A 20,759-nucleotide genomic window follows, 5' to 3' on the forward strand; every position below is an offset into this window, starting at 1 on the left:
TACTTTTTGCTGTAATAAATATCCCCCAAAAACATATATAAAAACATTTTTTTTCCTCAGTTTAGGCCGATACGTATTCTTCTACCTATTTTTAGTAAAAAAAATCGCAATAAGCGTTTATCGATTGGTTTGCGCAAAATTTATAGTGTTTACAAAATAGGGGATAGTTTTATTGCATTTTTATTTTTTATTTTTTTTTTACTACTAATGGCGGCGATCAGCAATTTTTTTCGTGACTGCGACATTATGGCGGACACTTCGGACAATTTTGACACATTTTTGGGACCATTGTCATTTTCACAGCAAAAAATGCATTTAAATTGCATTCTTTATTGTGAAAATGACAGTTGCAGTTTGGGAGTTAACCACAGGTGGCGCTGTAGGAGTTAGGGTGCACCTAGTATGTGTTTACAACTGTTTGGGGGTGTGGCTGTAGGAATGACGTCATCGATCGTGTCTTCCCTATAAAGGGAATGACGCGATCGATGCGCCGCCACAGTGAAGCACGGGGAAGCCGTGTTTACACACGGCTCTCCTCGTTCTTCAGCTCCGGGGAGCGATCGCGACGGAGCGGCTATAAACAAATAGCCGCGCCGTGGTCCCGGATCGCTCCCCGAGCGGACCCGACCTCCGCATGTAGCGGGGGGGGTCCCGATCGGACCCCCCACCCGCTAATAGGCGAGGACGTACCTATACGCCCATGTGCCTGTACGTGCCATATTGTGGACGTACATGTACATGGGGTGGTCCTTAAGTGGTTAAATACAAATGTGTCTTACTATACATGGTATAGTTTCTCATTATTTTAGGCATCTTAAAAGTCCCCTCATTCCATTTTCCATTTTGGTCATAAGTAACATATACATGAGCTTTTTAGTTATGTACCAATGAGAAGGGTTTAATGAAATAATAATTGGGATATATTTTGAGCAGTTTGTCAACCAAACTTTTGTAATGTTATATATTGGTATCTATGATATTTTAATGCTATGCCAAGAATTCTCTTTTTTTTCTTTGGTTATGTAATTAATTGGTAAGGTATATATAGCTGTTGCCATACATGACGAAGCATATTTTTTTATATTAAATTAAATCCACTATATACAGTAAGCTCTTGACACAGCCATTATATTTGTTAATAACCAAACTTGTCTTCACAATCAGGCAGCATGCTGAATAAAACAATAATTTAAAATCAATCGCTTACTTCAAGACCAACAGGAGTAGCACCTTCCTTTTTCATGTAACAAAGCAAATTTCTTGGTTTACAAAAGTTTTGGTTATGTGAGATATTTAGTAGAAGTAACATTGCTTGTTTGATTTCACATAAATATACAGTTTAACATTTTATTATATCCAGAAGTGCTGCCTAAAATCTCATCAACTACTACAATTTTGAAGACAAATGAGAACAGTAAATAGTAGTTGGGAATATATTCTCAATCTAACTTTCAAACAATCCTTTTTTGACAGATAAATGCATAGTCACGCACCTCTGTGGACTCACTGACTTACAGACCAATTTTACCTGCAGCGACAATACCTTAGTCAAAGTCAGGGGCATATAAAGCTACCATAAAAAAAAGCTTGTCTTGTGCTTCAGGGTTCCAATGTAGCAATGAACAAAAACTTCAAACTATCAAATAAATCCTTATAGGCATAGATTTTTTAGGCAACTCATGTGCAGCAGTGTCCTCTTGGCTTAAACAAGGCAACACTTCTGGGTAAAGAGGTTGTGATGGTGCAGAGTCTTTATGTCTATATTTGCTACATATAAATTAAACAAAAAGTATAAATACAGTGTAGGTGCATACTATAGGCCTTCTAACATGAGGCAGTGATTCATCTCCTTTCACAGATTAAAATAGTTGGGAGACAGAGGTCATTTTTATCATGGGAGACTTCAACTAGCTAACTATGGTAACTATCCTAAAATTGACTGGTCATGTGGAACTACATACTCAACTAAGGCTTGTATTTTTTTTTAACATATTGAAGGACAATTTCATGGGTCAAATTTTGGAAGCCCCAGCTAGAAAAAATGTTCTGTTCTATCTAATAGTTTCAAACACAGAGCTGATTGTAGTCGTGGAAACATAGGGTAATTACATGTGCCAAAAGTAACAGGAAAGAGAAGAATGTTGGTGTAGCAAGAACTGTAAATTTAAAAAAGGCTAATTTCTAAAAACAGTGCCCCCTACTGTATTAGACTAAATGGGACCAAATATTCTTAACAAAGGGCATTGAGGACAAGAGGGAGTGTATAATGACATATCAAACAATGATATTTAACAGTGCAACAGTCTTAACATTTAAGAATTTTAAGTTGGAAGGGTCATCTTTGTAATTTTAGAGCTATGAAGAATGCAGTAAGAGATGTAGAAGCACAATCAGGAGAGCTAAGATAGATTATGAAAAGCATAGATCTGCAGTAGCAAGTAAAAAAAAAAAAAAAAAACAATTCTTTAAATTGAGGATGGAATAAAAGATTGTGAGAAGTTGTGAGAAGTTGGCCACAAGTGGCAAAGAGATGTATTATACATATTTTTTCCTTAAGTTTATAGTAATAAAAAAGACAGGTTTAATAAATGAAACAGCAATGCGAATAATAATGTGCTAAATGTACCTTAATGGCAGACAGAAATCTGGGTTCAAAACAGACTAGAAAAACCTAATGTGAATAAATGACCAAGACCAGATGGCTTACAACAGCGAGTCCTCAGAGTGCTTAGCCATATTATAGCCAGACCATTGTTCCTTATTTGTAAGGACATCCTACTTACTGGAACCGTAGTAACTGATTGCTGTAAAGCAAATATAGTTCTAATATTCAGGAAAGGGTTGAGATGCATACCAATAAACTAAAGACCAGTCAGCCTAACATCAATATTATGTAAAGTATTTGAGGAAATGGTAAGGGATTAAATCCAAGAATTTGCCTGCAGACATTTTATCATACGTAAGAACCAATATGATTTTTTTAAAGACTGTTCTTATCAGACAGCCTATTATCATTCTATGGGGAAATGCGTAGTAATTAAGATAGAGGAAGACCAGAAGATGTAGTTCTGGATTTTTCTAACGCATTTGATATAGAATAAGTTCACAGAAGTGCAATGCAATGTATAAAGGTGCCGAGGGACCTCATTTATGAGGGACAGTTACAAAAATTAAACGCATTCACCCTGAAGAAGAGACGCTTAAGAGGGGATAGCTATCAATCATCTGCCATATAGTAAAGATTCTATGAATGGTAGGCAGGATAGGATGGGCATAGCCAAGCTCCCTTGATAAGAGCTTCTGACACCCACTAATTGTATTACCACCCACCACATCAGAAGATTATGGCAGTGGGGACAGGGGTAGGACACAACAAGATTTCTACTGAAAGCAGAAGAATCAGGACAAGGGACACATCATGCTAACTGTAAGGTATGTCCCCTGTGCTGATTGCTCTCTATTTAGTGTTTCCTTTACTTAGGCTTTAAACCTGTCAAATTTAACTACAGTATAAAAATCTCAAGCCAGGGGGTACCTTACCTTTTTAGAATGGAAAATGAGCTAAAGCATTGGTACTTGAATTATTGTTGATAATGGCAGAATAAACAAACCTTTTACATTGCATACCTAGAGAAGCATGTTTATAAGCTGGTATAATTCTCTGTAAGGTGATCGAAGTCCTTTGACAATCGTTTGATTATGAGTTGTACAGCAACTGTTTTGACATCTCCCAAGCATTTAAAGTATAAATGTGTGCACTTTCAAACTTTCTTTCTTGTAATTGGAGTTACTAATATTTGTCAAAATAATGACGAGAGACCCGAAATGCCCTTGTAGCTTTATACCACAGAGATTTCCTTTAACAGTTAACTATGTCTGCCTTCAGTAAATGTTTTGTCTGGGAAGTGTTCCAGATTTTAATTATTATGCTCACATTGCAACAAGGCATTCTTTTTTTGGCTTGCTATTCGCACACATCAAACTCATATTCCTTGAAAGGAGAATTATTAGCTATCACCATAAATATGATGTGTACTTTTTCTAATACTATTTAAAATGTTATGGACAGTTACTTTTCTATAAATTATCTTTTGTATTGTATGCAACCTTTTCTTGGATAAATTAAATTATTCTAAATAACTATTTGAATACAGGGAGATACACCCTTATTTTGTTTCTTACATTAAAAATATATATTTTGTATTTATGCACTGCTCAGAAATCCTTCATCATTTTGCATATCAGAATGTGCAGAATTTTGCCACCTTGAGCTGGCCCATGATAGTTTGAAAATCAGCATGTTCAGCAGGGATCGGCTGAAATTTGATTTATCTATGGTGGTTCCTGCTCGAGAGAAGTTCATCTAATGATTGGCTTCTCTCAAATAGGAATGTTGGAAAATTTCCTTTTAAAGATTGCATGCAGCCAATCGGCTGCAGCACTGATAAGTGTATTCCAACAGAAGAGGTATCTCTGCTGTCAGAAAACTATAGCACAGTGGGGAATAGGGATGAGCTTCGTATTCGAGTCGAACTCACGTTCGACTCGAACATCGTATGTTCGATCGTTCGTCGAATTACGAACGTTTTGGGGCTTTCGCGCCAAATTAGAGTGGTGTTTCACGGCCCATAATTCACTGCGGCATCGCAGTGCATTGCTGGCTGATGATTGGCCAAGCATGCACTATGACCCGCATGCTTGGCCAATCACAGCTTGCAAAAAACGGAGAGCCATAATTGGCCAAAGCCAGGGTGGCTTTGGCCAATTATGGCTCAGGGGGGTTTAGTACACGCCCCACACTATAAAAGGCCACCTGCAGGTTGGCCTTGTGTAGTGTATTGCGGTGGTTAAGAGAGAGAAGAGAGAGTGTCATTTTTAGTAGGTAGATAGAGCAGGCAGGCTAGTCAGTTAAAGTTACAGTGTGTAGAGGATATATATGCATCCCAGGTGTTGTATATATATTTATACACTGTAAAGTTTAGCTAGATCCGCTCTTCCTAATTTACTGACAGGCAGGCAGGTGATTGTGCTAGCTGCAGTATTCTCACGTGGTGTACTGCCTGTGTCCTCTGCAGTGTACACCTAAAGCTACGTGGTGTGTGTACTGCCTGTGTCCTCTGCAGTGTGCACCTAAAGCTACATGGTGTGTACTGCCTGTGTTCTCTGCAGTGTGCACCTAAAGCTACGTGGTGTGTACTGCCTGTGTCCTCTGCAGTGTGCACCTAAAGCTATGTGGTGTGTACTGCCTGTGTCCTCTGTAGTGTGCACCTAAAGCTACGTGGTGTGTGTACTGCCCGTGTCCTCTACAGTGTGCACTTAAAGCTATGTGGTGGGTGTACTGTCTGTGTCTGTGCTATTTTTCCTCAATGATTTTCATCCATATTGCAGGGACCAGCAGTTTTAAATTACCTTTTTCTTAGAGTAATCTCATTTTGTGCAGGGACAGTTCTAAACACGTGCCACTTCACAGGCACACTATAGACACCCAGCAGGTACGATATTTAAAGGAATTTTTCATATGAAGAACGAGGAATATTTTTCATATGAAGAACGAAGAATATTAAAAACGAGGGAAAAACAAACAGATGAAATCTAAAAAATCTAAAAAATATGTTGCCAGCGTGTAAAATCACTATCTGGCTGTGCTGGGTAACTAGCGTGTAGTCTGCGGTAGTGGCGTGCGCTCCAGCCAGAACCACCTCACGCTCTCCTGGAAGTGACGTAGCACGTACTTGTACTCCACCGCAGGCTATGACACACACTCTTTTGAAATAAATATTTTTTATATATGTCACATATGGTGTCATACATCATTGCACTATTGGAGTCCCCTTCTTTTTCCCACAGAGGCACGGAGGGAGCTGGGCTGCACATACTGCTTACGGTTTAAAAGCTACACTTTGGAGAACTTACCTGAGGAGCTGAGGAGCGAGTGAGCAGCGGAGCAGAGCGGTGATCCAAAGAGTTTTTACTACACGCATGTTACCCCAAGCGGGGGCTTCTATCTGGTGAGTGGGGAACCCTGAGGGGAGCACCGGGACCACCTTGCATTGTGTCATAGGAGCACTGCCTTCACATTGGACCATCTTGCTGGACTCCAATTACCTCACAAGCAATATTGATGTTTTTAGATGCTCATGGAACATGGTCTAGTGGATACGGATTTATTGTGTTTTTTTCCTTATTATAGGAACCACAGACATTATTCATATTGATTTTTCTGCTTTTTATTGAGAGTGCTGGACTATATATGCCATAGCCCATCTTGAGCACTATATCACGGCATCTCATCTGGTGCCTTTTTGCAATATAGAGTGGACATTTATGTTTATATGTTTTTTTCCTAACAGGGGGCAGTAGCCCAGGTACCAGTACATAGTGTATATCCTGTGGTTTATACATAGTTTTATATTTGCATATTGACTACGTAGCATATGTTTGCCTACTTTTTCTGTCTGCACACAGACTTCCTTTTTGGAATTGTCTTACTCTCACATATTGGGTTGCATATACATATTGTACCTGTCCCCTCTATTGGGTAGACCATTTACAGGGTACTTAGTGGGTATCAGTGCACCCAGGCAGCGCCACTACCCCAACCCCGACACTTACCAATTATAGACCAAGTCACCTAAACTTTATAGAATTTTGCTGCACTGCTTTTTTTCTCATTCTGGACTCTTTCACATGTGTGGTTAGTGTGATAAAACCATGCAATTAAGCTGTGGTTTTACCGCTCCACGTTTAAGGTATATTCACACTAGATGCAATGGGACTGTGTTGGGTAGCTATTCCAGTAAAGTCCCACTGTATAACATGGCAAAATTCATTGTCTCTGGTATAACCAGTTCACACCACTACGTTGCAGTGCATCCAGTTCTATTTTTCAGTGCAGTGTGAGGCACTACACTGCCTCATATCATGCAGTTGCCAATCGCACTTTATGAAATGTGTGTGTGACATTTCAATAAGGCTCCATGCACACAGGACGCTAAAAAAAGTTGTTTGGATTGCTGGCAGAAAAACGCTGCTTTCAAAATCAATGGTTCCCTATGGGAGCCCATTTATTTAAATAGAAGTCGCACCGCAAGTCGGATCATCATGATCTGACTTGCGGTGTGACTTGTATGCTGAGGATGAAGGGGAGATACCAGGCCATTTGGTCTAGTATGGATTTTAAGGGGAACCCCTATGCCAAAAAAACGGCGTAAGGAGCCCCCCAAAATCCATACCAGACCCTTATCCAAGCATGCAGCCTGGCCGGCCAGGAAAGGGGACGAGCAAGCCCTGTGCCCCCACCCAAAGCACCTTATCCCCATGTTGATGGGGACAAGGGCCTCTTCCCGACAACCCTGGCCATTGGTTATCGAGGTCTGCGGGCAGGGGGCTTATCGGAATCTGGGAACCCCTACCCATTCATCTGGGTGTCAAAATAAAACACACTACAAAGGTTTTTAAAGTCATTTATTACTCTCTTCCAACTTCAGGGGTCTCTTCCAACTTTTCCGCTTTCTCTTCGGTTCTTTTCCCGTTGTCTTCTGCTAGGCTCCTCTGCTATCTTCTGCTCTTTTGCCTGCTCTTTTACTAGCGGTTGCCTGGTCTTCTCCGTCGTCTTCTTCCCTCTGCTTTTTTTGCGATGTTAACGCAAATCTCTCTCCCGCTGTAATGCCATGTGTACGGTGCGCAACGACTTATATTGGCGTGGTCACCGGGTGATGTCATCCAATGACCCCATGCCCCCGGGTGGTGACGACATAAGAGGCAGTGTATGTGTGTAGAAAAATAATCTCCCATTTCGCTAAGATGCATACCCAAGGGTCTTTTAAAACTATCCATACTTCCTGCCAACACCACCGATTGTGGAAGAGAGTTCCACATCCTTACCGCCCTGACAGTGAAAAAACCCCTATGCAGCTTAAGGTTAAAACGCTTCTCTTCCAGTCTCATCCTGTGGCCCTGTGTCCTCTTAGGCCTCGTACAGAAGAGCGGACATGTCCGATGAAACTGGTCCGCGGACCGTTTTCATCGGACGTGTCCGCTGGGATCATTTGGTCTGATGATCAGACCAAATTCCCCGCGGACAGACGACGCGGTGACGACGCAGTGACGTGGTGGCGACGATGACGCGGCGACGTGCGCGAACCCGGAAGTTCCGCGGACCAGTTTCAGCAGACATGTTCGGTCGTGTGTACGAGGCCTTACACTACCTGTGTAAAAGTTTCATACTTATGCGGGATCAACATTGAGATATTTGTATATCGCTATCAAATCTCGTCTCAGGCATCTCTTCTCCAGGGAGAACAAATTTAGCGCTTGTAGTCGTTCCTCATAATTGAGGTCCTCCAGTGCCCATAGTAGTTTAGTTGCCCTTCTCTGGACTCTTGGGACATGTTATGCATTATATTACCTTTTCTACTCTCCCTTATTAAAGCTATTACCTTGCACAGTACAATGATAAACAATGACACTGTATAAATAATTTGTACAGTACTAATCCTTTTTAAAATTTTATAATAATTTGTGTTAAATTTTGAGGCAATGTCATTTGGCTTTCACAACAGGCAAAAAAAATCTGTAAATACAATAAAGGGTACAATGAACCCATAATATCATAATAATGATATCGTACTCGTGTTTACTTTGACAAAAGCTATCCAGCTTAGGGTGATGCTGCAAATCACTGGCATCTTCCAGTTGGTGTCAGCAATGTAGCCAGAATTTTAAGAAATTATTTCTTAAATGTATCCTGAAAAATTGTACCCATTGCAACAATTTGACACCCATTACGACATCTCCTGCGCTTTCTGTCATGTCACACCTCTGAGAACTAATCCCAGGTGACCTCAATTATGTACACTACCCACAGACTCCGGTTTCTCACTATTAAATTACCATCATGTAAGCTACTAAATGTCACTGAGGGGAAAGTGTGTGACAGTTCATAGAATGATTGCAATGGACCTATAATTATAGAGTTTTAATAGCACAAACTATTTATTTTAAGGTCCTGTTTTACAAATTGGTTGTCTGCTTTTCAGGCCAAACCAATTTTGATGTGCAGAATTTTTCTTAGTGTGGAATTAAGCATATCAGCAGTCTGTGATCAAAAATAGTATACAGGAGACTGTATAGCAAATAATGGTATTAATAAAACTGTCCTGAATTGTATGACTGTATCAAGCATAAAGCAACAAAAGTGGATGTCATAGGTCTTGGAGCCAATAAGCACCCAATTAGCATCTTTTTTTTTCTAAACTCCACGCTGATTTTTTTTTACATATTTCACTCAGTAGCCACAAATGAGATAAATCCACTTTGTGGGCATCAAATACTTAAGTAAAATAGTAAAACTAGCAGTGACATTAACATTGAGCTGTACATAGCCTGTGCAGACAGCAGGACTGTTGATGGGACCCTTCAGGTCCTTCCACTACAGGGGGTCTGCAGAAAACTACAAGTGAGCAGGTACAAGATCAGTCCAAGGAACGAGGACAGCAGTGATCAGTCTTTACCAGAGTACATGGGATGTTTCAAGTAGAACTACTACGCAACCACTTTGTGTTGGTGATACAAACCCCTCCATTATAATAAATTATTTGCCCCAGTGTATGTGTTTTGTGAAAAATATGCCGCTAAATACCTTATATTACAGCGCTATTTGGTGCTCACATGAGCGGCCGCCTCTCTCCTCTCTTACTCTGACAGCAGAGTGGGAGGGGCAGAGAATTCTCCACTATGGATAGCCAGGAGGAGGAGAGGAGAGGAGGAGAGAGGCAGCCGATCACATGAGAGCTGAATGACGCTATAAAATAAGGTATTTAGTGGCCTATTTTTTTTCAAAACACATACACTGGGGCAAATCATTTATTATAACAGGGGGGATTGTAGTAACAAGTTATGATACCAGCAGGAAGGGAGGGCCGGAAAGTGCTCAGAGCTGACAGGCAGGGAGGGAGGGGGAAGAGGAGGACAGAGGAGAGAGCAGATGACGGAGGCACGTAAATTGACCACAGTGTCAGGGCTCAGCAACCATGATAAACCCTTCGCAGTTTACAGGGGGGAAGGCAGAACCAGGCAGGATCAACCAGGTATTTCAAGTGATAGAAAGAGACAAATTACACAGCACAAGCACTGTGCTGTATAACATGGTTTAAGGAAACAGGATCAATTTTTTTAGGGTAGCAAATGCCTTAAGAATATTTGAGAAAACCTCTGCATTGTTTACAAAGTGTACAGAGATTCCTGTGAGAGTGGCTGAACAAATGGGTGTTTGGCCAAGAGAACCTCCAGTCGCAGTGTGAAGTGAAACTTTTAGCAACACTATAACTATCACTGCTATAGGTGGCAGCTTCCTACTCAGGGCCAATGGTTGTAAGGCCACTTTCACACTGAGGCATCAGCGGTAAAGCGGTGCTATTTTTAGCGGCACTTTACCACTGTTTTTGCAAAGGTTTTCGGCCACTAGCGTGGCACTTTTAAAAATGGTTAAAACCACCGGTAAAGTGCCCCTACAGCTCAGTGTGAAAGCAGCCTAAGAGAGCTGGTTCCAGCTGGCATCCTAACAATTAGTGGCTCATCCCTGATCCCTGTCAGGCACATAACAAGTAAGTGTAAAAAAAGACAATCTCCCCCCAACCCCCAAAAAAATTCTACCAAAATGAAATGCGTTTTTTTCTTTCAGCTGGTCAGAGTGTGTCATTCATCATCAGTGATGGTGAAGAACTTGTCAAAAATGATGTGTTTTTGTACTATTCACACTTTTAGGGGTCGGTCATGTAAGGAGGTACCTGGGGACCCCCTTATTGTTAAAGGGGGCTTCCAGATTCTAATAAGCCCCCAGCCTGCAGGCCCCACAATTATTAGACCAGGGTTGTGAGGAGGAGGCCCTTTTTCTCATCAGCATGGGTACAGGGTGCGTTGCCAGGGAGGTAACAAGTACCCCGCATGTTGAGGGCTTGTGGCCTGGTATGGTTCAGGAGGGGTGAACATGCTTGTCCCTCCTTTTTCTTGGTCAACAAGGCTGCAGGCATGGATATGGGGCCAGTATGGACTTTGGGTGTTTTCATGGTTTCTTTTACAAAGGTTTATTAGCATTTAATCCTACTTTTTAAGATGGATGCGTGATAGGCAAACAAAGGAGACAAAGCAGAAAAAACATAATGGTACAAAAAAAGGCACGAACAATATAAATATACAGGTAATGGACTTAATTTCCCATACAATAAAGCAGAAAGATGGAAGACCAAAATTATCCTTTCGAAGTGTCCCTGGGAGAACAGGGTATCCATAAACAAAATGTCCACATACATAGCCTGAGCATATGCCAACAAAATTTTGTGGCCAGGGGTTTCCCTTAAGGCAGGATACAGGATGTAAAAAGTTGACACAAGAGAAAAGCAATGTGGAAAAGATAACTTTTCAATAATAACCATCCCGGCCTTGACGATACCTGGCGGCCTAATAAAGGTATGGACTTAATGCATAAAACATAGCGAACAGAAGAGAAAGAAATTTCAAAAGGGAAGAAGAGGGAAAGTCCAGTATAAAAGAGAAGAGTGAGTAAAAGGGGAAAGGGAGGAAGAGTCCACAGGATGTGCGTCAGGGGAGCCTAAGATCAGGAGAATTGTGCCGTCAAATCGAGAGGGTTGGATGTATGTGATCCATGGCTGCCAAACTCTGAGAAATTTGTCATGTGTGTCTAAAAAGATGTCAGTCAGCTTCTTGTTTATTATAACATGATTCATACGATTTTTAACTGCTTCAAAACTGAGTGCAGGGGTTTTCCAGACTTTTGAAATGGTAAATTTAGTTGCAGTAAAGAGATGTTGAGCTAGCTGCCATTCCGGGCGTAGCAATTCCACAATTGGTTTATCAAGAAGTATGATGTGGCCTTTAAGAACCCCTGGGTATGCCTTGTACACACAAAAAATTACCGAAGATGAAACCGAGTCCATGTTGGTACAGAAGTAATCCTCCGAAGCTTTCAGAATATCATCAGGAATCTCCTTGAAAGATAGAAGCGAGGCATTCATTACCCAGGGGGAACATGGTGGTTTACTGAGAATAGAGTGACATACTACCAGAACAGGATCATGATCTGACCATGGGGCAGCTAAAATAGAAGTGGATATCACTAGGTTAGAGAAGCTTCCTCAACATAAACACATGATCTATTCTAGAGTGAAAATGATGGGGGTGAGAATAGTGCATGTAATATTTGCCGAGGGGATGGAACTCCCTCCAAAGGTCAAACAGGTCATGGATTTGTAAGGCGTGAGCAAATTTCCTAGCATAAGGGGAGGGGGTCAGCAGCACGTTCTGAGGGATTTTTGTCCACCGAAGGGTTTAAAGCCAGATTCGAGTTGCCCGCAAGAAGGAGGGTGCCCCTGTGGTGAGATGTCATCAGGCAACAGAGATAGGTCAGAAAAGGTCCCGGGGTAGAATTAGGAGCATAATATGTCATGATAGTAACCTCTGTGTCCTGAATGGTACTTTGTAGCAACAGATATCTACCATCTTGATCTGCTATCTGTTAAGTACAACTAAAAGAGACTGATTTACGGAAAGCGATGAGAACCGCTTTTTCGTTTGTTGGGCCGTTGTAAAAAAAAAAAACTGAGGATATTGGGCAATATTTTGGGCAGGAGGTAGTTGAAAAGTGGGTTTCCTGCAAACATGCTATATCTACCTGCAGTCTCTTGATGCATATGAAAACTTTCACTCGTATTTAGGGGGAGTTCATGCCCTGAACATTAAGGGACAACCAGTTGAGCGTCATAGGAAAAAAAAAATGATACCCCTGAGTACAGATCCCGCAGACTCAAAAAGGAAAAGGAGAGGGGAAAAGAAAAAAGAGTCAGGCATTAGACAAGAAGAGAGGCTTACATAAAGCAACATGAAAAGTAATACTTGGAGCAAAGAAGATCCATATAACATAGTAGTATTGATTAGTGGGGCAAAGGGCCCACTGGAGGGTCAAGTTCCAGCAAACTTGGGGGAGCAGTGGTGCGTCTGAGCCACTACTGAGTCAACTTTCTAAAATAAAGCACATAGCACATTAAAAACATTTTAAATGACACAACCTAAATAAAGGAGAGGAACAGCCTTATAGCTATAGGTGCAACTGTGCTTCTGGAGCTGGTCGCCACCGCCCAGGGGCACCCCCGCAGAAGCGAGGGAACCCAAGGCAGGTGACCAACGAGCAGCAGGTAAACCATCAATGGTGACCAAGTCAAGTAAAGGCTAACATAACAGTAAAATGATTGTTATGGATCAACAATACCACTGAACTCTGAAGCTCGGAACCCCTGGGCCAAAGCTTAAATGCAAAGGGTCATTTTTCCCAATCCACAATGAGCACAGAACCCCCATGCATTGGTCGAGCTGATTAGTGGGTTACCTAGCTCTTTAAATTCTTTCACAAGGTCTGCAGAGAGCTTGCGGGAGGCTGTTGTGATTTCACCCCGCACTATGGAGCGGAATTTGAGAAGTAGGGCATCAGGGTCCATTGTCATAGGACTTACCAGGTCAGATGGGAACTGGTGCAAATTGTCCTCCTAGAGCCGCGTGGTGTCGTCTGGGGGCTCTGGCGCCATCTTGCCCTTCCCCTTTCCTGTGGCTGGAGAATCCTTATGGTTTGAGGGGTATAGCAGCCAGTTCTTGGGCGTGTTATATATGCCTGCTGAGAGTGCCCAGTGGTGTAGACAGCCTCGGAAGCCACTGCAGCTGTTTCAGGGGGTGGGCTATGCCTTGTCAGCCGAGGTTTAATGAGCCCTCTCCATGTTTTCTTTTTCTTGCCTTTTGCATTGGATACATTTGGGGGGAACCCACACCATTTTTTGTTCTTTTTTTCTTGGGGTTCTCCCTTCAAATCCATACCAGACCTAAAGAGAGGGGCCCGTTACCAATTTTTTTACACTATTCTCAGCCCTTAGTTTAAATTTGTCTGTTAGCTGGGAATCCCTGGCCAGACAGTCACTGGTTATTAGGACATTAGGTGGGTGTCAGCTCCCTATCAACCAGAAACCCTGAGCAGAAAGCTGTCCTATTTGGGCCTCATGCACACTGGATGTTTTTTTCTGCTGCTCCTAGAGATGTTTGGTGTTTTTTTTCCTGCCTCTAAACACCCCTGCATGTTAGCTGTCAGGCATTTAGAGGAGTTTAGAACCAGTCGCATTTGAAGGCAGAAAAAAACCCTCAGAGCCAGTGGGCCGGATTCAGATACCTGAGCGTATCTGTCCGCTCTAACTTTGGGTGCAAGTTCTTTATTCAGAAAGAACTTGCGTCCTTAGTTACGGCGGCGTAACGTATGTGTTGCGGCGTAAGGCCGCGTAATTCAAATGGGGATGTTGGGGGCGTGTATTATTTAAATTTGTCTTGACCCCGCGTTTTTTTACGTTTTTTTTGACCGGCGCATGCGCCGTCCGTAAAATATCCCAGTGTGCATTGCTCTAAATGACGTCGCAAGGACGTCATTGGTTTCGACGTGAACGTAAATTACGTCCAGCCGTATTCGTTAACGACTTACGCAAACGACGTAAAATTTCAAAACTCGCGCGGGAACGACGGCCATACTTAACATTAGCTACGCCTCATATAGTAGCCGTAAAAAGCCGAACGCAAATGACGTAAAAAAAAAAAAGCGCCGGGCGGTCGTTCGCTTCTGAATCGGCGTAAATCCTAATTTGCATATTCCTCGCGTAAAACATACAGAAGCGTCACCTAGCGGCCAGCCTGAAATTGCAGCCTAAGATCCGACGGTGTAAGACACTTACACCTGGTGGATCTTAGGGATATCAATGCGTAACTGATTCTCTGAATCAGTCGCATAGATACGACCGGCCAGACTCAGAGATACGACGGCGTATCAGGAGATACGCCGTTGTATCTCTTTCTGAATCCGGCCGAGTGTGTTCATGAGCAGCAGCGTTTTGGCAGGAAAAACACTTGATGTGCCTAAACGCGTATTAGCTCTAATTAATTTCAACGACCAGTTTTAAAATTATTCTGATCAATAAAATGAATCAATTGCAAGCAAGCCTATTGTATAAAGACGGCCACAAGGTGGCTCTCAATTGCCGGGAGGACGTCTTTAGACGTCCTCGGCTCCTCCGGGCCATTGGGGGGGGGGTGCACGAGCCATTACTAGTAAAAAAATAAATAATAAAAAATAATAATAATTATGTCCCCTATTTTGTAGGCGCTATAACTTTTGCGCAAAGCAGTCGCTTATTGCGATTTTTTTTTAACCAAAAATATGTAGAATAATACATATCGGCCTAAACTGAGGAAAAATATGTTTTTTTTATATATATTTTTGGGGGATATTTATTATAGCAAAAAGTAAAAAATATTGTTTTTTTTTCAAAATTGTCGCTCTTTTTTTGTTTATAGCGCAAAAAATAAAAACCGCAGAGGTGATCAAATACCACTAAAATAAAGCTCAATTTATGGGGAAAAAAGGACGTACATTTTGTTTGGGAGCCACATCGCACGACTGCGCAATTGTCAGTTAAAGCGACGCAGTGCCGGAAGCTGAAATTTCGCCTGGGCAGGAGGGGGGATATGTGCCCAGTAATCAAGTGGTTAAAAAGCGTCAAGCATTTTTCTTTGCAAAAACACTGCGAGTCTAGTAGAGTTAGCAAAATGTCCAGTGTGCATGAAGTCTAAACAGTGGTAGTAATACTTGGCTGAACACCCATTAGTTCAGCCATTCACCAAACTTACCAAACCATGGGCAAATCTGCACCTCATCCATAGCCCAGCAACCTCCATACACTTTGTACACAGTGCAAAATTCCCCTTGAATATTCTTAGTATTAGTCTATTTTTTCTATTGGTCAAATTTTCTTTCATTCTTTTTTGGTTGAATGTTCTTAAGGCAATTTTCTCTTAATATCAAATGTTAGGGAATGTTACATTCACCCAGCAAAAGGCAACAAATATAAACTGACATTTCACACATTCTACAATCATTATGGGTATTATTCATAACTTTTACGCAAATTTTATTATACATTGATCAATATGATTTAAGTGAAAAACTAAAATGGCTTTTGTATTTGAAAAAAAATTGTTTGGTCCCAGTTTCCACTTTAAAAACCATACATTTGTTTATTCAGTTAGTAGGACATTGCAGTTGTCAGAAGTAGGCTATAGCAACATTACAAATATTACCCTCCATATGCTGTCATTGTCAGCATAGAGGGCCATGTGTAATTATTATATATAGCATTTATACATATAATTTTTGGCAAATTATCATAAAATGTTTTGTTATTCTAGGACACATTAGTAATAAATACATTATAAACCCTGAAGCCTCGTACACACGGCCGAGGAACTCGACGTGCCAAACACATCGAGTTCCTCGGCCAGTTCAGCACTGAAGCCGCCGAGGAGCTCGGCGGGGAGAGAGCTCCCATAGAACAACGAGGAAATAGAGAACATGTTCTCTATTTCCTCGCCGAGCTCCTCGTCGGCTTCCTCGGCCGAAAGTGTACACACGACCAGTTTCCTCGGCAGAATTCAGCCAGAAACTCGGTCGGAAGCTGAATTCTGCCGAGGAAACTGGTCGTGTGTACGGGGCCTGACTGATAATCAAGTACAGTAAACATGGAATTTGACAGACCAGCTAATTTGATCTCTCCTGTTTGTTCTGCTTCTGTGTTTATCCTTAAGGTATGTGATAGCACTATACGTGCTACTATATTAACATAATACATTAGGACGCCTGCTCTAGCAAATATAGCATAGGGCATGTAAAAATGTTTTGGAATTATGTTTTTTTTTCCATTTAAAGCAAATCTGTTACTAAAAAAATAAGGATGGAGCTTTAGCGCTCATTCACACCATATTAGATGAGCTGTGTTGTTTAGCATAGGACAGAAAGAAAACAATTAAACTTGAATGAAGTGACATTTTGTGACAGTTCAATAAGGTTGAAAATAAAATAAAATATTACAAAAAATTTATAAAAAATAGTACAATGTGTTATCCCCTTATTTCCCCTACACATCATAGAGCAGCACGTAAACAAACCCTTAGACCAGGGGTCCTCAAACTTTTTAAACATGGGGCCAGTTCACGGTCCCTCAGACTGTTGGGGGGCCGGACTATAGTTTAAAAAAAATATGAACCTATGCACACATCTTATTTGAAGTACAAAAAAACAGGAAAAAACAATACAATATTTAAAATAAAGAACAATTTTAATCAACATAAACTTATTAGTAATTCACAGACTCCCCCTCATCACAGAACCCCTCCCCATCACAGATTCCTCTCCATTACAGATCCCCCTCCCTATCACAGACCCCCCTCATCACGGAACCCCCCCATCACAGATTCCTCTCCATTACAGATCCGCCCCCATCAAAGATTCCCCCCGTATTAGGTCCCCCCATCACAAAGCGCCCCAACACAAACTTCTCTCCATTACAAAGCCCCCAATAACAGACGCCCCATCACACAGACCCCCAACACAAAGGGAGGGGAGAGGATAGGACAGAGAATGAGCAGTCAGGTGGAGGGTAGGACAGAGTGGGAGCAGCCAGATGAAGAGGAGGACAGGGTGGATGCAGCCAGGTGGAGGGGAGGACAGGGTGGATGCAGCCAAGTGTAGGGGAGGACAGGGTGGATGCAGCCAGGTGGAGGGGAGCACAGGGTGGGAGCAGCCAGGTGGAGGGTAGGACAGGATGGGAGCAGTCAGGTGGAGGGGACGACATGATGGGAGCAGCCAGGTGGAGGGTAGAATAGAGTTGGAGCAGCCAGGTGGAGAATAGAAAAGAGTTGGAGCAGCCAGGTGGAGGGTAGAATAGAGTTGGAGCAGCCAGGTGGAGTGTAGAATAGAGTTGGAGCAGCCAGGTGGAGGGTAGAACAGAGTGGGAGCAGCCAGGTGGAAGGAAGGACAGGGTGAATGCAGCCAGGTGGAGGGGAGGACAGAGTGGGAGCAGCCAGGTGGAAGGAAGGATAGGGTGGATGCAGCCAGGTTGAGGGGAGGACAGGGTGGGAGCAGCCAGGTGGAGGGTAGAATAGAGTTGGAGCAGCCAGGTGGAAGGAAGGACAGGGTGGATGCAGCCAGGCAGAGGGTAGAATAGAGTTGAAGCAGCCAGGTGGAGAGTAGAACAGAGTGGGAGCAGCCAGGTGGAGGGTAGAACAGAGTGGGAGCAGCCAGGTGGAGGGTAGAATAGAGTTGGAGCAGCCAGGTGGAGGGTAGAATAGAGTTGGAGCAGCCAGGTGGAGGGTAGAATAGAGTTGGAGCAGCCAGGTGGAGGGTAAAACAGGGTGGGAGCAGCCAGGTGGAAGGAAGGACAGGGTGGATGCAGTCAGGTGGAAGGAAGGACAGGGTGAATGCAGTCAGGTGGAGGGTAGAACAGAGTGGGAGCAGCCAGGTGGAGGGTAGAATAGAGTGGGAGCAGCCAGGTGGAGGGTAGAACAGAGTTGGAGTAGCCAGGTGGAGGGTAAAACAGAGTGGGAGCAGCCAGGTGGAGAGTAGAACAGAGTGGGAGCAGCCAGGTGGAGGGTAGAACAGAGTGGGAGCAGCCGGGTGGAGGGTAGAACACAGTGGGAGCAGCCAGGTGGAAGGTAGAATAGAGTTGGAGCAGCCAGGTGGAGGGTAGAACAGAGTGGGAGCAGCCAGGTGGAGGGTAGAACAGAGTGGGAGCAGCCAGGTGGAGGGTAGAATAGAGTTGGAGCAGCCAGGTGGAGTGTAGAATAGAGTTGGAGCAGCCAGGTGGAGGGTAGAACAGAGTGGGAGCAGCCAGGTGGAAGGAAGGACAGGGTGAATGCAGCCAGGTGGAGGGGAGGACAGAGTGGGAGCAGCCAGGTGGAAGGAAGGATAGGGTGGATGCAGCCAGGTTGAGGGGAGGACAGGGTGGGAGCAGCCAGGTGGAGGGTAGAATAGAGTTGGAGCAGCCAGGTGGAAGGAAGGACAGGGTGGATGCAGCCAGGCAGAGGGTAGAATAGAGTTGAAGCAGCCAGGTGGAGAGTAGAACAGAGTGGGAGCAGCCAGGTGGAGGGTAGAACAGAGTGGGAGCAGCCAGGTGGAGGGTAGAATAGAGTTGGAGCAGCCAGGTGGAGGGTAGAATAGAGTTGGAGCAGCCAGGTGGAGGGTAGAATAGAGTTGGAGCAGCCAGGTGGAGGGTAAAACAGGGTGGGAGCAGCCAGGTGGAAGGAAGGACAGGGTGAATGCAGTCAGGTGGAGGGTAGAACAGAGTGGGAGCAGCCAGGTGGAGGGTAGAATAGAGTGGGAGCAGCCAGGTGAAGGGCAGAACAGAGTTGGAGTAGCCAGGTGGAGGGTAAAACAGAGTGGGAGCAGCCAGGTGGAGAGTAGAACAGAGTGGGAGCAGCCAGGTGGAGGGTAGAACAGAGTGGGAGCAGCCGGGTGGAGGGTAGAACACAGTGGGAGCAGCCAGGTGGAAGGTAGAATAGAGTTGGAGCAGCCAGGTGGAGGGTAGAACAGAGTGGGAGCAGCCAGGTGGAGGGTAGAACAGAGTGGGAGCAGCCAGATAGATGGGAGGTAAGTTCTTACCTTGGAGGATAATAAAATAATCACTGGCTCCCTCCACTCGACAGCCTCATGGCATTTCTTCTCCTCTCTTCCTATTCCCCCTCCCGCTCGGCATGTTGGGGGCTGAACTCCTCTCAGGGAATCATCATGGGGCCTGCTGGTATCCAGGACTACAATTCCCATAATGCTCTAGTTACCCAGCTATTGGCTCTGAATGTAGCCAATAGGCGCAGGCATTGCCAGGTGAATGCTCTGCTCAAGGAGAGGGAGGGGTGGAATTCCCCCGCAGCTGCGGCTCTGCCTGTGTCCCTTCTCAGAGCCTGTCAGTTTCGTCGCCACTGCCCTGTCACTAGTTTCAGTCCATGGGCCGGGTAAATCACACTGGCGGGCCTGGAAGGAAGGACAGGGTGGATGCAGCCAGGCAGAGGGTAGAATAGAGTTGAAGCAGCCAGGTGGAGAGTAGAACAGAGTGGGAGCAGCCAGGTGGAGGGTAGAACAGAGTGGGAGCAGCCAGGTGGAGGGTAGAATAGAGTTGGAGCAGCCAGGTGGAGGGTAGAATAGAGTTGGAGCAGCCAGGTGGAGGGTAGAATAGAGTTGGAGCAGCCAGGTGGAGGGTAAAACAGGGTGGGAGCAGCCAGGTGGAAGGAAGGACAGGGTGGATGCAGTCAGGTGGAAGGAAGGACAGGGTGAATGCAGTCAGGTGGAGGGTAGAACAGAGTGGGAGCAGCCAGGTGGAGGGTAGAATAGAGTGGGAGCAGCCAGGTGGAGGGTAGAACAGAGTTGGAGTAGCCAGGTGGAGGGTAAAACAGAGTGGGAGCAGCCAGGTGGAGAGTAGAACAGAGTGGGAGCAGCCAGGTGGAGGGTAGAACAGAGTGGGAGCAGCCGGGTGGAGGGTAGAACACAGTGGGAGCAGCCAGGTGGAAGGTAGAATAGAGTTGGAGCAGCCAGGTGGAGGGTAGAACAGAGTGGGAGCAGCCAGGTGGAGGGTAGAACAGAGTGGGAGCAGCCAGATAGATGGGAGGTAAGTTCTTACCTTGGAGGATAATAAAATAATCACTGGCTCCCTCCACTCGACAGCCTCATGGCATTTCTTCTCCTCTCTTCCTATTCCCCCTCCCGCTCGGCATGTTGGGGGCTGAACTCCTCTCAGGGAATCATCATGGGGCCTGCTGGTATCCAGGACTACAATTCCCATAATGCTCTAGTTACCCAGCTATTGGCTCTGAATGTAGCCAATAGGCGCAGGCAT

Source organism: Rana temporaria, chromosome 7, assembly GCF_905171775.1.
Source record: "Rana temporaria chromosome 7, aRanTem1.1, whole genome shotgun sequence".
Classification (NCBI taxonomy): domain Eukaryota; kingdom Metazoa; phylum Chordata; class Amphibia; order Anura; family Ranidae; genus Rana; species Rana temporaria.